The sequence below is a fragment of the Dipteris shenzhenensis genome, chromosome 19, assembly GCF_047967505.1.
Source record: "Dipteris shenzhenensis isolate YYH24624 ecotype China chromosome 19, Dip_SZ_1.0, whole genome shotgun sequence".
NCBI lineage: Eukaryota > Viridiplantae > Streptophyta > Polypodiopsida > Gleicheniales > Dipteridaceae > Dipteris > Dipteris shenzhenensis.
In genome coordinates this window covers 6,089,835-6,106,291 of record NC_141614.1, presented here as the reverse complement: position 1 = coordinate 6,106,291, position 16,457 = coordinate 6,089,835, and the positions used below count along the sequence as shown (strand labels likewise).

General features: G+C 42.0%; 1 pseudogene; it reads right to left on the bottom strand.

Annotated features, from left to right (window-relative positions):
• Positions 1–2,056: 2,056 nt before the first annotated feature.
• Positions 2,057–3,770, bottom strand: LOC147889981 (AAA-ATPase At4g25835 pseudogene; annotated as a pseudogene).
• Positions 3,771–16,457: the final 12,687 nt, after the last annotated feature.

Sequence of the window (16,457 nt, the reverse complement as noted above, 5' to 3'; positions counted from 1 at the left end):
TGAAAAGGTAGTTATAGACTAGTCTATAAAATGGAAGTTATAGATTCGTTTAAAATGGCCATTATAGACTAATGAAAAGGTAGCAAACAACTTCCACCACCACATGTTATGCATGTGACAGACCACCAAAAAATCCTACTTTGATACCATGTAGGATGCACATTGGATACCATGTCATAAAAAATCATACCGAGTGCGGATCCTTAGATCCTACCCCCTAGCCATGCATAATGCTCTAGAGTCCCCCAACAAGCCTTGGGAGGGGATAACTCTAGAGGGCTTAAGGGGTATTATATTCAAGGTTCTCATGAGGGTACACATGCTTATTGGATGGAACCCCCTTTATACATGTGTCGATAGCATGTGGCCTTTCTCGATTTTGGTTTTGTATTCCATGGACCACTCCACATGCATCATGAGGGGTGAAGGACACCAACTCCAACCTCCCTCAAACATTATCCCCCTTAAACAAACAAAAAAGAAAGCATTTCAAAAACATAATCTCTCTCTCTCTCTCTCTCTCCCCTCCCCCTTATACCTTCCAAAATCTAAAGAAGAAACAAACTTTTAAATAGTTATCATAGTTCACAATATCATTGTAGAAGAGAAGAAAGGCTATGGGGGCTAAAAGTAGATCAACATGGCAAAGAAGTACTAGCACGTAATTGATGCATTCCATTAGGAGGTGCCTTCTTGAATAGGCAAGTGTAAGACCAACATCATCTCCACGAGTACACATATCACTATCTTATTGTTGTAATCTGCATCTTCCAATCATATATTTTCCTACTCTATACAACTCTTCTACCATTCACTACCACTCTAGTGCTTCATAGCACCCCTTGGTGCTAACATGGCTATTGCAAGGTGGTCGGTTGTGGATTACAAATTTAATCTTCACTCTTCTTTTCTCTCCCTACGTGTTTAGGCCACCTTGGCCTTGTAGCTATTTTGGCTCTTCACCTTGATTGCATCATATGACCTCAAAGGGTGATAACTACACTTTTGGTAGAGACAAAGGGGTGAAAAAATACAATAACTTTCAGAAGAATATTCTTTTAAATTTGATTGGAACTTTCTTGGGTAGTGTTTATTTTCATGGATGATCTTTCCACAAAATGTGCATTTCAACTTTTGTTTGTGCATTCATTTTTGGTGTGCCTAAGCTTCCCACAATGGTAAGACCTTGGTGGTGGTGATGAGTCATTCTTTCCTCCTTTGACATAGAATACTTAATCTTGTGATGTGGGGAGGAATTTGTCATTTACATTTGATTCACATCCAAAAATTTTGTTGAGTTCCTCTTAGGCTAGTTTTTCATCTTTGATCCTTGTAATGTGATTTATAACCTCATCTCCTAGACCTTGGGCTATTATGCCAAGTGCCTTGTGATTATTCATTGTGCTTGGTGTTCTCTCACTAGCTCCCCTCGACTCAACTAGCTTCCATCTAATTAAGATCTTAGATAAGCTGACCAAATGGGAGTGAAGACAGGGTTAGCAAGGACACCAAGATGATATGTACTCAAGGCATTGGCTGTACTTGAAAGGATTTAAAAAAGGCCAATCAAAGAGGAGGGAAAATGACCAAAAATTGGTACACTAGGGTGGAACTAGCAAGATTCTACTAAAGTTGTAAGATCGTCAAACATTGATATCCAAGCTCTAAAAACACAAAAATATCTCCCGTTAAAAATTTCTCATAAGTTTTTGGAATGGCTAGAACATTGAGTATTAGCATGCTACAATTCATTCAAGCCTTCTAATAAAAAACTTTGGCGACTATGTAAAAATTAAAGAGGTAAGAGAGAACTTTTGATCATGTAAGAAAACAAAAGTTCTAGCATGAAACCAACATTCTCAATATAGTCTATATTCTCTCTACCTCTCTTGGCGGAGATCTTAATTTAACTTTCCATCAAGAAATGGAAGCCTGGTTAACCATCTTAAATCGCGCCCTTTAATTTCCAAAAAAGTAATGGAAACTATCCGGCAAATCTCTTGCCATTCTTATTTAAGAATCATTAAGAAAAATATTTAAAACTATGAAGGTAGTATTGATGGATACAAACATGAGAGTTGATTGCATTTTCTGTACAAGAAATTACGAAGTGCTAAAAGGTGGAGGGGTTTGCTTTTACCTGCCATACATGGGTACTATCTCATTGCTGTTGATTGTAGAACAGCAGAAAGAAGAACGACGACATACCTGCCAACCAGGGGAATGAGGCGGCCAGAGGTCACATGGACGTTCGTTGAAGGACAGGAAACGATCTACAGCCTTGTCGTTTTTTTATTCAATCTGCCCACCAAGGAAAATTTCAATCCTCCCAGACGATTATGCTGGCGACCTCGTCCATGGCTTTTATCATCCTTGATAGTCATTTCTCCGTTCTCTTTCTCATTCCTCTCATGAGTATCATCCTCAGTTCTGGATCGATCAACGGCAGCAAGCACTTTCTTCATACATGTATCAGGGTCACTCCTGTGGCTTATCAAGAGCTCAGCCATTGCAGCCGGAGAAATCTTCGCTCCTGCTTTCATTGCCTCTTTCAATTGTGAATACAGTCTATGATCCTCAATGCCCAGGTAATTGGTTGCCAGCTTTTTGAACGCTGGGAAGGTGCAATAGGAGAGCAAAATGTGCATGTCCATCCTCCCGGACCTCAGCAACGCAGGGTCCAATCTATCTTTATTGTTGGTGGTAAAGATGAAGATTCTCTCCTCTCCACAGCACGACCAAAGGCCGTCTGTGAAATTCAGCAAGCCAGATAGAGTTAATTGGCTCCTTGGATTGTCAGGGTTGCTTTCAGCGTTGTGGTCATTTGCTTCATTTCTCTCGTCAACATTGCCCTTTGCTTTGGCATTGCGGTCTGAGAGATCAACAGAGCAATCGATGTCTTCGATTACAATGATGGACTTTCTGGTGGTTTGCATAAGAAGCGTCTTGAGTTCGAAGTTGTCCAATACTTTTGTGAGCTCCAGATCGTAGATGTTATAATGTAAGAAGTTGGCGATGGCAGCAATCATGCTGGACTTACCCGTTCCAGGTGGACCATAGAGCAGATAGCCACGCTTCCAAGCTCGGCCAATTCGGTGATAGAAATGCTCTCCATTGGAGAATGCTGTGAGGTCCGACTGGATGCGATCCGCTAAATCATCCTCCAGTGCCAGCGTGTCAAATGTAGAAGGATGAGTGAAGGGCACCTGTTCCCAATCTCCATACTTATTGCTACACAAGTACTGCTGCGAATCGAGGCGTTCGATTTCTGCAGCGCACGTGGAGATGTGCTCAAAGTAATCGGAGAGCAGACTGGGCCGATCGGTCTTTGAAATTTGGAGCGAGAAGCTCCTCTGTTCATCACGGTTCCTGTCGTCCTGCGTGCAACTGTGAGTCCACCACATTGTGGAACCACGAAAGCTATCCTCTAAGGTGTGGTTGACAGGAAGGCGAAACGAGAGGCTACTGGTCTCATCAGAGCGACAAACGGTGAGGCGGTCGGAGCCATGGTGGGTGATGAGGGATCCGAGGTAGACACCAAGTTGGCGGTAGAAGACATTGTGATGGGCAGAAGGGATTTTCTCAGGGACATCCAAGTAAGAAAATGGGTCGGCAGTCTTGAAGAGGCGTTCCCAGAGATAATGCAGAGCTTGATCGAGGCACTGTCTGAGTGGTGGAGGGAGGAGGGCTTGGACGAAGGCAAAGAGACCCATGAGGGAGCACAGCTTGGTCACCAAATCCATTGTCGGAAGAAGGGAAAGCTCCCTCAATTAGTGCGGAAAGCATCTTTTGCATGCATGCTTGCTTCCCCTCCAAGCCTCTTTTGTTTGGTCAAAAAGTGGAGGGCAAGTGGATGGACACAATGTAAGAGCATATTTTCTCTACCACCTCGATGCCTCTTTTTGAGAAGGAAAAAGGAGTGTCCACTTTGCTTGGGACATCCTCCTAGCTTGATTTGACAGGTATGCATATGGAAGCAACACATGTTGCATCGAATACAATTTTTAAATATGGTTTCAATGATGCTAGAATAGCTTGCCAAACTCTATGTTTAGCATCATCTCTAGCAACAATCATGTTAGAATCTGTAGAAAAAAGGGCGGCTAAAAATGGAGGCAGTGTATGTCTAGCATCATCTCTGGCAATCATGTCAGAATCCGTAGAAAAAAAAGCTAGAAATCAAAAGTATTACGTTCTACCAAACCTTGTCAAATTCAAGTAGTAGAGAAATACTTTCTCTACCCTATCTCAGGCCAAGAGTAGAGAATACGTTTTTGTTGACTCTTCCTTCCATCTCATTTCAAAATGACTCTCATGCATGAAAGGTATCGTCCACTTTTTGATCCAAAAGAACTTGCAACCCTTGCCACATCAAGTGCTCCTAAATCCAAGAATCTATAATTCATTTTTGCTCTCCCCTTTGTAGCCTCTTGGTACTATCAATAATGTGATAAAAATTGCTAATACCCCAAAGGTCTATTGCCAAATGTGAAGGAAATGGCATCTTGCCTTGCATATGGCAAACCCAAACCTATAACATTGCCTTTGTAAGGGCCACCTCTGCATACAAAACATCCAAAATTCTAATACTAATAGAATGGGTTCTCAAATGAGCCTCAAAAGCCATCAAAAACATAGGAAAGTGATCCGAGGTTGAAACCTTTGGGAAAATGCAAACAAAGACAACTCTAACTAATTGCCAATCATCAACATAGAATATGTCAATTTGTGCATGGATGGGCATCTAAAATCTTCTATTTGATCACAAAATTAGGAGCAAGGCGGAGAGTGTGAAAATCATCATCAATCCAAGAACCTCTATCGCTAATCAAAAAAGAAAAGCATCCCAAATTGCTCACTCAAAGGAGTAGATACTACCTACCCTTCCCCCTTTATTACTTGAAGGCAACTCCACCATGTTTGAGTCACCTCCAATAATCCATGAATCTACAATTATGGTCCAAGAAATAGTTCCTTCCACAAAAGGATACATTTTCCTCTATTATTGATGGTGTGAAGGTTGACAAGGCCAATCTTACATCTATCAATATGAAGTAAAATCCACTATGGTCAAGAGGATGTGATAATGCCATGTCAAACCACAACGTATAGAAATAAATCTAAAACTAAAAATTCATGTCCCTCCCTTAGTGCCCAAGGAAGGAGACCAAAAAGTGTGACCAAAAAGCAATTTAACGTGACTTTGCACATTCTTTATCATCTAACTTACATTCGTGAGCTTGCAGGACTAATGTCAGATTTGTAGGATCTTTGGGTGCTTTGCTAAGGTTTTTCCAAGGAGGAAAAAAAGGCCCAAGAATCCCTCTAGTATAGCCCCTTCTTTGTGTTCCTTTGGCACCACTTGCATGTCGGGCACCTATTGCCCCTCATTGGATTGTTGTTAGAAATGGCATAACCCCACCAATTTTTGTAAACCAAGAGGTCCATTCTCTTGACCATGACCCTCTCCTCCCCTTCACTACTCCAAGATACTCCAAGATATCCACTTCACAAGTGTTTTGTGTTTTTGCCATCGGATCGACTAAGGTTTCCTAGTCTACTTCCTCCTATCAATGAGGATTATTAGCTAGAATGTTTAGGGCCTTGGTGGTGTTCCTCATAGTTTCCAAAGGCACCTAACTTGTAATCAACTTCATTGGGGTGTCATAGGGGGTCTCATTAGTATTCTTTTTATTTAACCTTGACTATTCATTAAAAAAGAGAGCCATTTGGACACTGGATCATAATATGGTCATTGAATAAGTTAGGGTGAGTGATGATGACCCTAACTCTAAGGGACCCATCAAACCTAATAGCTTCTATGAAAGAGGGTAAAGTAGGAAGAGGGGGTATATTTGTGACCAGACCAAAGGAATCCCTAATCATGGGGAGGAGTCATTGGTAGACTTGAGGCAAAGTAAGAAACCTGATAAACACCTATTCTCCTCCATTGGCTTGAATCCTAGTGAAAAGGGTGAGAGGAAAGTCCTCCTAGAACCAAGTGCCTCGAGTAATGTATTTGTGACTCAAATAGAATCAACAAGCACCTATAAAAAACCTTGCTCCAATAAATGAACATTTGATAGCAAGGGGTGAGATCTAAAGGCAAGGCTGCAAGCATCTAGTCCCTAGCCTATATCTTGGTGGGGTGGGACCCATGGTTTTTGGTGGAGCTCTTGAAATACACATACTTCTAAAGTTGTACAGATCATCTTCAGAAAAAGTATAAGTTTTCATGAATGATAAAAGGGCATGAGGATTGATTGAATGCAAAGCAATTCTCCAATCAAAGATCAAAGGATGATCCAAGTAGGATTAGGATTTGTCTATCACACTAGGTAGAAAAACTAGGAGAAAGTAGGAGGGGGAGGACACAATAGAGAGTACGGGGGGAGGGACATGGTTAGCAAGAGAGGGGAGTGAAGGGGAGTTAGGGGAGGGGTAGTAGATGGGGAGAGAGAGGAGTGATAGTAGCATGGGGAGGGAGAGGAGAGATCATTGCATGGGGAGGGAGAGGAGCGATCATAGCATGGGGAGGGAGAGTAGCATGGGGAGGGAGAGGAGCGATCATAGCATGGGGAGGAAAGGAGGGAGGTAGAAGGGCAAAGGAAGGGTTGGAGGAAGTAGCGAGGAGGGAGGTAGCAGCATGGGGTAGGGAGGGTGGGAGGTAGAAAGGGGAGGGGAGGGGTGGAGAGAAGGAAATAGTAGCAAGGAGGAAGGGGTGTGGGGAGGCAACCTATAGGGAGGGAGCAAGAGGGACAATGATAGCCGTGGGGAGGTAGGGGAAAGGTAGGATAGCAGTTGGGAGGGAGAGATGGGGAAGGGAGGGATGGGGGTGAGCAGTAGAGGGGGAGGGAGGGAGGGAGGGATGTGTTGGAAGATCAAGCAAAAGGGAGAGGGAGACGAATGGAAAGGGAGTGTGGGCAAGTAAGCAACAAGAGGGGATGGAGGACAATAGTGGGGGGAGGAGATTCAGTGAGAGGGAGGGGGCTAGGGGAGGAGGGGTTATGGGGAGGATTTGTAGCTCAAGGAAAAAGTTGAGGCTAATTAGCTTGTTGCAATATTGAATGTCTTTGTATCATTGTCTTCAACCTTGAATGCCTCTCCAAATATGCTTCGCTAGATAGCACATTGCAAGCGTATGTGGAGTGTTGTCCATTAATGGTCTCAAATTACATTGAAGGAAGAATTACCTCATTGCCTCGAGAGTCCTTGTAATCTTCATTAAAATCTCATCTTATACAATTTTTTCTTTGGCAACTTTGGATTAATATCAATATACATTTCTTTGATACTAAAGGATAAGCTTGGTTTTCCTTTAACAAGAACCTTGCTCTTTTATTCCATTTGATATGAATCCCAAAACACATAATGATTTGGTGCATACTCTTTGCCTCTATGAGACAACTTTATATGCATAACAAATGCACTCAAACAAGACCTATAGTTTGCAATCCTCCAATGTGTCTTGTTTAATGGAAATTTTTTAAGATAATATATAAATGAAACTATTTAGAAATGAACATGTAAGTAAATTTACTTTAGGTCTTTTTTTATAGGTTTTATAGGACCCTTTCCAGTTATTTAAATGAAACCATTTGTATGAGTAAATGCACTTGTTTTATAGAAAAATTTTAAGATATATGAATGAAACCATTTATCTAAAGAAATGAAGGCAAATAAATATACATACAAGATTTTCAACTAATAAAGATGAGCAAAAGGAACTGAGAACAGATTGAAAAGCAAATCATACATCAGGCATAGACTGAGGGTCTTTGTACTTGGTTTTGAAGTCTCTGATCAACCCTCTTTCTTTTGAAAAAATAACTTTACATATACTGTAATTATATTAAAAATTATGTCAAAGATCATTGATCACCTTATAGCCATTATGCACACCAATTATGGATCACGTTTTTGTCACCATGAGCAAGAATAAACTATGTGATGGAGCCCCAAGAGCTCAACTAGGGATTGTGTTGCCATAGCCCTTGGCCAAGCCCTAGGGAATCTCTATTAAGGACAATCTTCCCCTAAATAAGATGCCCTTTTAGTATCATTGATTCTTCTCTTGTTGAAATTATTAATAACTACGAAGTATATATGTTCAAACTATTGATATACAATGATGTTTGGCAAAACATTTTGTCCATGTGTAGCATGATAAGTTCAAGCTCTTATGAAACAAAGACACTTTTTAAATATGTGGAATTTTGACAGTGTAACACAATAAATGTCTTTGTTCATATCACACCGATTGTTTTGACTAAAAACATGACCATGTTTGGAGTCATATTGACCAAGTTATGGCCAAAATAAAAGAAGTTGTCCAAGCACCCAAGCACGGTTAGGGGCTGCTGCACTGAATGGTTGAAGCACTGCTATCCAAAATTATGTTGGGTTTGATCCCAATAACTCTTACATAACCAAACCCAAATAAACAAAGTGTGGAATTGAACCGTACAAGCCTATTTGAAGAAGTAGTTAAAAAACGAGACAGCCAGCTGCACTAAATGGTCGAAGCACTGCTATCCGGAATTCTGTTGGGTTTGATCCTTATAACTCTGATGTTGCAACCGTTGGCCGTGCTTGGGAGGGCTTGGACAACCAATCTCATTTTGGCCATAACTTGGTCAATATGACTCCAAATATGGTCATGTTTGTTGTCAAAACAATCGATGTGATATGAACAAATCCATTTCTTGTGTTAGAGTGTCAAAAGCCTACATAATTAAAGATTTTTTGTTTAACTTTTCTATTGAACACTTATAGTTGGAAGTTTTTAAAAACTAGAACTAGGATTGGCATAAAGGTTAGCTTCTTATCCATAGAGACCTCAAAGAGTCTCTTTATAATTGTCTTGTGAAATGGTTTAGAGAGCCCAAAGAGCTAGGAGGGGCTAGGACACCTTCTTGACATAAAGGCATTGATTGGCCTTAAGAGACCCAAATAGTATCTTTGTGATTTTCTTGTGACATGGTTTGAGGATTACATATATTGTCATCAACACTTGTGATTAAAGAGACATGAAAGGTCTTCAAGATTAAGATCTATTACATTATTGGCATGTGTGCCTTGGTTGTAGTGCTTGCATGGAATGCTTGCCTTCAAATATGCGATGCTTTTTATGCATGACCAAAAAGATGCTTTGAAGGCATGATTATAATCATTGCATTAGTTTGAAGATCGATGATTTGAAGGTTTTTTTTAAATGTAGTTTTGAAATGATTAACTTTAAAGAAAAAATGCATCCCTCCTATCATTGCATTGCTTTGAAGATGTGCATGCATCCAATGAGTCAAATGCTTCCAGTCCTCACTACATTGCTTTGAAAATTAATGCATGTTTAGAATACATTGAATATGCAACCACACAAGAATCTGTCATTTGAAATCCTAATCCTCTTGTCTTGAGCTCTCACACTCCTCTAAATCCATGTCCTAGAACCTTGCTAACTAACCTTACTTCTCAAGTGATTACGGATTGAGGGTTGTGTTATAAGTGTTGCTCAACATGTGTGAGTCTTATATCATGTGAAGTCCCCCAAGAGTTTTGTTATATAATATTCTAAAAAATGACCCAAAAAATCAAGTCCCCTGAGCTCAGCCAAGAAAAGCTCGCAAAAAAATGAAAAAGCTCACAAAAAATAAACACCCCTCCACCTCCCCCCCCCTTCAAATTTATTTAAATAATTTAAAAAAAAAAAGAAAGAAAAAATCCCTAACCCTAACTTAACCCAACCTTTAACCCTAGTTTAACCAAGCCCTAGCTTAACCCAACCACTAATCCTAGTCAGATTGGTTAGGTTAGGTTAGGATATGTTAGACTAAGGTTAGTTTAGCTAATTAATCAGCTAGGTTAGGCTAACTGCACATAGTTAAAGTACCTGGGCAAGATGAAATGCTTAATTACCAAATGTGACCCATGCCCCAATGATAAGTACCTCACAACTTGGTTCATTGCAGTCCTAAGAAAGAAAATCCACAAAGAAATGAAAAAGATTAGCAGTTATGAAACATTCAGTGCTGCTGGTGCGGTAACCATTCACATCGAAGATGTCATGACAGACACACGAGCAAATGAAAAAGGAAAGAGCAAAGCAGAGAGATGGAAGAGAGAGGAGGGGGCAGCAGGGAAAGTAGAGGGGAGGAGACAGAGGAGGGAGCAAGGGGAGGAGAAGGAGGAACGAATGAAGAAGTGGAAGGAGGGCAGGAGAGGTGGGAGAAGAGGAGGCAAAATGGCAGGGGGGGCACTCTGGCGGGAGGGCTGAAGGGTGGGAGGAGGTGCGAGGTGGCAAGGAGGGGATTGGAAGGCAAGGAGGCAGAAGGGGGGGGGAGCGAGGGCGGGGGAGCAGCAAGGGGAGTCGAGCGGGAAAGGCAACGGGCGGGGTGCGAAGATGGAGCGGGGGAGAAGGCAGGGCGGGGGGTGGAGGTGGAGTGGGGGAGAAGGCAGTAAGGGGAGGCGGGGGAGAAGGCATCAAGGGAGGTGGAGGTGGAGCAAGGGAGGCAAGACGGAGCAAAGAGGGAGGAGGGGTGAGGCAGGGCGAGGACGAGGGTGAGGGTGAGGCAAGGAGGACGAGGGCGAGGGTGAGGCAAGGAGGAAGAGCGGGCAGTAGGCGAAGCAAGCAGGCCGCCGCGGGCAGCCTTCAGGCCACCGTGGGCAGAGGGGGGGAGCTCACCAAGCAGCTCCTCCATTGGTCATCTTGCACTTCCAAAACAATGGAGCTAATGCATCTGACACAGCCATACTTGAATCCCTTTTCTTTTCTTTTCCTTTAGTAAAACTTAACCTATAGGGAGGCCTATTTAAAGGTTATAACCCCGAGATAAGTTTAATCTTATGCTGAACATTCCGATCTAGAGGTAAACCATAAGGCAACTCATCCTAAAACAATAAGAGAACTCCTTTGCAATTTGATCAGCCAACTTGGCCATCTCCTCATCTTGGGTAACATCAGTGCTAGTTGATGGACCATCAATTGACTCTACTGATGCTGTACAAAGAAACAAAAACTCTTCTTGAGCTTTTTGAACTTCCATTATGAAAACCAACGATCCTTGAGGCAAATCCTTTTTCCCTTGTAAGACATTTAGCACATCATTTATCTTGAACTGATAAATGTGCTTTTTCTAATCTATGGCTGGATTCTTCTTAGAATGCTAAGGCTTTCCCAGGGCTATGTTTGCTTGAGTAAGTCTGGTCATTTCAAGGTCCAGCTTCTCCACATAGTCCTGAATCCGAAGTTCTAACTAGGTAAGCCTTTGGTCCCATACTTTAGTTCAACTTCCATCTACCATCTACTATATATGCATAGTCAGATGGAGTTGTCTTTTATCTCAACCTCTTTACAAGCTTTGAGCTAATTACTTTGTGTGTTGACACTGAGTCAAACAGCACAATGACATCATGATTGGCCACTTGCCCTTTCATCTTAATTAACTCCGTATTGCTAAAAGACGTACATCCCGTTGGGATTAGATAGGATATTATCCGGTGCACTGTTTACTAACTTAGCAACAACAAACACACACAATAACATAGGTATCAACCTCTGAGAAAATCCTGCTAGCTAAATCTGCATGTGTTTGGCTCTGGGACTTGCCTCCATCTCCATGTTGCACTTTGAGATCACCATCTCAGCCATCCGATGATCCTTGTTCCGTCAAAAATCTTTCCATTGGTAAGGCAATCCTTCTCTCCTCGCTTTCTCTTTTTGTTCTGGGGTCAAAGAAGATTTTTACCAAGTACAGGCTGCCATTGGAGTTACTTTTCTTTTTATCCCTATGGTGGTACTTGGCTTTGAAGGAGTCTCTACTGGCTTTGCTTGCTTGGCTTGGCCACTAGGCTATAAGACACTCCCTTTACTAACCCACTTCTTCTTAAACCTACTCTTTTTCGAGTACTCATACTGAGTCCCATCCTGCACAAACCCACTTGGATTGTTTCCTTTAGCATCCTCATAGTTCAAAGCTATGGTGATTGCTTCATCTAAAGTGTTCATGTACTTAGCCCAAACTTCCATCTTGATTCTATCATTCAGTCCGAAAATAAAGTCCTTTGGTTGTACCAACTGAGGAAGAGGTTCATAAACATTCATTACACATTCTCTAAATTTAGTAGTATATGCAGCCAATGACAAATTTATTTGATGAAGGTTTCTATACTAATCCCAAGCTCGGGATGCTTCGTCAGGAGGTAAAAATTTATTGAACCCTCCCATGTAGTGGATGCTACACCATCCCTTTGCTATTTAATCCACCATCTATTCGCTGCCTCATTAAACATATGGGTGGCTTTTACGGATTTTTTTCATGTCATTCTTGATTTACAAATGGCAAAAGCCTCTTTCCATTTATGTAACCATGCTTCTATGACATCATAGTTGCGGTCAGTCATCCGACCACTAGAATACTTTTTTGGCTTATAATTGGCAATATTAGGTATCTTAGCCCTCCTAGGCTCGACCGTATGAACACTGGTTCAAGCTCGATTAGAGATGTTCCTTTATCCTCCAGGGATGATCTTGTAGACATACTATGAATGATTTTTCTAAGTTTGGATTGCCCTAAGTTTGCTTGTAGTTGTTGAGCCAGAATATGTTGTAAGGCATCCTCTAATAAAGCAATCCTACCTGAGAGTGTGTGGGTTGTTGGGTGCGACACCTGCTACGTCGGCCGCAGTCCCGATTCCATAAGATCCACCCTTGAAGCCTCTTCTTCAACCTCCAATTGCTATAGCTTTGCCTTTATCCAGAGAGTTTTAGGTTTTACAAGATTTAACCCTATTTGGATTGGTTGAAGTTTTTTAAATTAAAAAAACACTATCTCAAAACTGAAATTTTAAATTGCATGTACCAACTCCAAATTACCTTTCTATACCGGCATAATCCAAATATTCACAATTGATTAAAAACCTCAACCACAAAGCTGTAATATCACACCCAAGGCTAATACTCTTTTCCCCATACTTGGGAAATCCCTACAATCTCAAAAAACTCCAATCCTAAGAGAAAAATGAACTAGCATTATAAGGTGGAAGCAGCCCCAATGTTCTACACAGTGTAGGTGAAACAAACTCCCTATGCAACAACCCTTAACTTAAAATATACATACGTCCTACTTGGCACCTTGTTCAAAGGAATCAAAATCTCTGGCAATGACCACCCCTCCTGAACAGCCTGCAAACATCTATCGAATCTCTATGTGGTCAATCAGGTCATTTCCCATGATGAAGGTGCATGGTGGAGAGGGAGAGAGAGAGAGAGGGTAGGCTAGGGAGAGAGATAATGATACTCAAAGAGAGACATAATGAAATGGAAATGAAATAGCAAGAGCAATGAACAAAATGAAAGCACTCACATGTGGGCCAAAGAGCTTGTAGGTTTGATACTTGATTGATGTGACAAGTGACAAGTACAGCTCTTATATAGAGCACACACACATATGAGTACCAATGCATATGGGATAACTCCCAATGTGACACGTGGCATCCATAGGACACAATAGTAAACTAAAACTAACATTAGAACTCACTAGAACAAGCCAAAACTGACTCAACTTGACTCCATATCCTAACACCCCCCCCATGGAGGAAAGGTGAGTGACTACTGGAATGGAACCAAGAATAGAACATGTCAATGACAGTCATCGAACTTTGCAATGACGGTCTAGAACTAGACATGGCTCCCATGCTAACTCAGAGGCCATTCTCAGAGGCTAGTGAGCATGGTATAGGCTCAGAGGCTCTTCATGCATGGATGCATGACCAACTCAGACGTGACCAATGCACCAACATCCTGGAACTCACATGCCAGGCCTAATACATAGACCTATCAAAGCCATTACATGAGTACATCCCCCTCTTGGCTCTAGGGACTAATGAGAGACTTGGAGCCACACATGACAAATATAAAATCAATACATCATTTTTTGAAGGACTATCCAAGGCTAAGAACCTTTATTGACACGTCAAACATTCATTTTACAGGGGCTAATCAAGGTAGAGAACCTTCATTGTTTATTGAACCCATGGCAACCACCTTTTTCTTAGAAAGTATAACAATATAACCTTCTCATGCATCCTAAACCTTTCTTGCAAAGAAATAATTATAAGCCCATTGGTGAAGACATTATATATTTTGTAGCACTTATGTTAGATATCAATGCTCCACTCTCGTGTAACTATGCGGGAACCAGCTAACTCTACTTGTAAGCCCCCCATATGAGGAGAAGGCATTTGAGTAGCTCAGTTATCTAGTAGGTCTTGGTTTGGACGACTTCAGAGCATTTCCTGGGGTAGCCCACTCTCGGGTTGCAGAGCCCGTTTGGAGCCCTAGATGAGATCCCGGATGGCTCTGGGCAAAACAAAAACCTTAGGTTAGTTGCTCTATTCTATGCCACAGTTCTAACGTGTGGTCGGTGGCCTATTTATCAGCTTGAGATCTAAGCTGGATACTCATAGCTTCCACCACAAACAGAAAAAGAAAAGGGGCAAGAGGACATCCCTGGCGGACTGATCTACTGATCTGAAATCTGTCCCCTCTTACCCCCCCAATAAGCACCTAGCTATGGGCTGATCTGTAAAGAGAGGATACTCCTCTAATCCAAGCATCTGAAAAACCAAAGCGAGAAAGAGTACCCGCCTACTTATCGTAAGCTTTTTCAAAGTCCAAGAGTAGAATGGCCATCCTCTGGTGGCTCTGCATGGCCCATTTTGAGGCCTCCCAAAATGAGAAAATATTATAAAAAATACTTCTGCCATGCACAAACCCTGTTTGTGTGTCATGAATCAAATCTGGAAGAAAAACCTGTAGCCGCATACTGATGGCTTTCGCCAGAATCTTGTAAAAAGTGCCCAATAAAGTGATGGCTCTCCATTGTGACACTATATTCCTATTACCCACCTTTGGGATGAGATGAATGAGACCATTTGTAAGTGAGTCAGGCATCTCACCATAGTCCCACATGCTCTGCAGGGCTGATGTAATGTGATCACCAATCTGCTCCCAAAAAGTAATAAAAAAAGAAGGGCTAAGTCCATCTGAACTTGGGCACTCGCTCTTGTGAAGGGCAAGTAATGGAGTCTTGAATTTTGCATTGGTGAAAGGTGCATCAAGAGAAACATACATCTCATCCTTCACCAATACAGGGATACACTGCCAAATAACCTCTCTGGCATCATCTCTGGCCTGTGTGCCCGGATCTGTAGTAAAAAGGAATGCAAAAAAATATGAAGCTACATGCATGACGGCATCAGGATCTGCTAATTGTAACACCCCATTTGAGTCAACAGGCTGCAAGACAATATCTCTACTATGTCTGGGTCCATGAGTAGAGAAAAAGTGTTTGTTGACCCTGCCACCCATCTGAATCCAAAAGGATTCCCGTGCATGAAAGGCATACTCTGCTCTCTGATCCAACAATATCTGTATATGAGCCCTTGCTGCAAGCAAAGCGCTCCTGAATCCAAGCATCAGTGGGCCTCTTCTGCTCTTCCCTCTAAAGGGATGCTAACTGCTGCCATATACCAATCTCACGTCTCCTCGAATCAGCGACTGTATGATAATAGTCACTAATTCTGAATAAGGCTGCAACTACCTGAGATGGGCGGACAGCTCCACCCTATATGTGAGAAACCCAAATCTGTAAAATATCCTCCGTGAGGCTCTCCTCTATATAAAAGGCATCTGGAATCCTGACACTAGCAGAGTGTCCTCTCCGATGAGGCTCAAGAATCTACAACGCCACTGGAAAATGATCTGAAATGGTAACCCTAGTAGAAATGCATACAAATCTGCCTCTGTCAAGTGCCCAATCATCTACATAAAATCTGTCAATACGTGCATGGATGGGCATGTGTACTCTCCTGTTCGACCAAGAGTACAGGAGTGACTGTGGCATAACATGAAAGGCATCATCAAGCCAAGTGTCCTTGCCACTGCACTAAAAGAGAGAGACATCCTAGGCTGCCCTCTCCAAAGAATGAATTCCATCCTATCTGCCTCCTTTTTTGTCTGATGGCAACTCAACCATGTTGAAATCGCCACCAATGATCCAAGAATCTGCAATGGGGGCCTAAGATAGTAACTCTTTTCAAAAGGAGACTTGCTCCCCTCTGCTGTTGGGGGCATATAGATTGAGAAGACCAATCTTATGCCCTCTAATCAAAATAATGATCCATTGAGCTCTAAGGGGGGGGGATAATACCATGACTAGCAACCAAGGGTAAAACAGGAGAGACCGAAATGCAAGCACCTCCCCTTGTGCCTATAGCAGGCGACCAGAAGGTATGTCTTGAAAGAAGTTTACCAGATTTAGAGAATCACTGGCATCCAACTTGTGTTCCTAGCTAACAAGGATATCAATAGCACCTCCAGTGACACCTGGATGAAGCTGATTAGCTACCTACGGCGATGGTGTGGAACTCCGCCTAGGCCTTGTATGTTCCAGCTAACT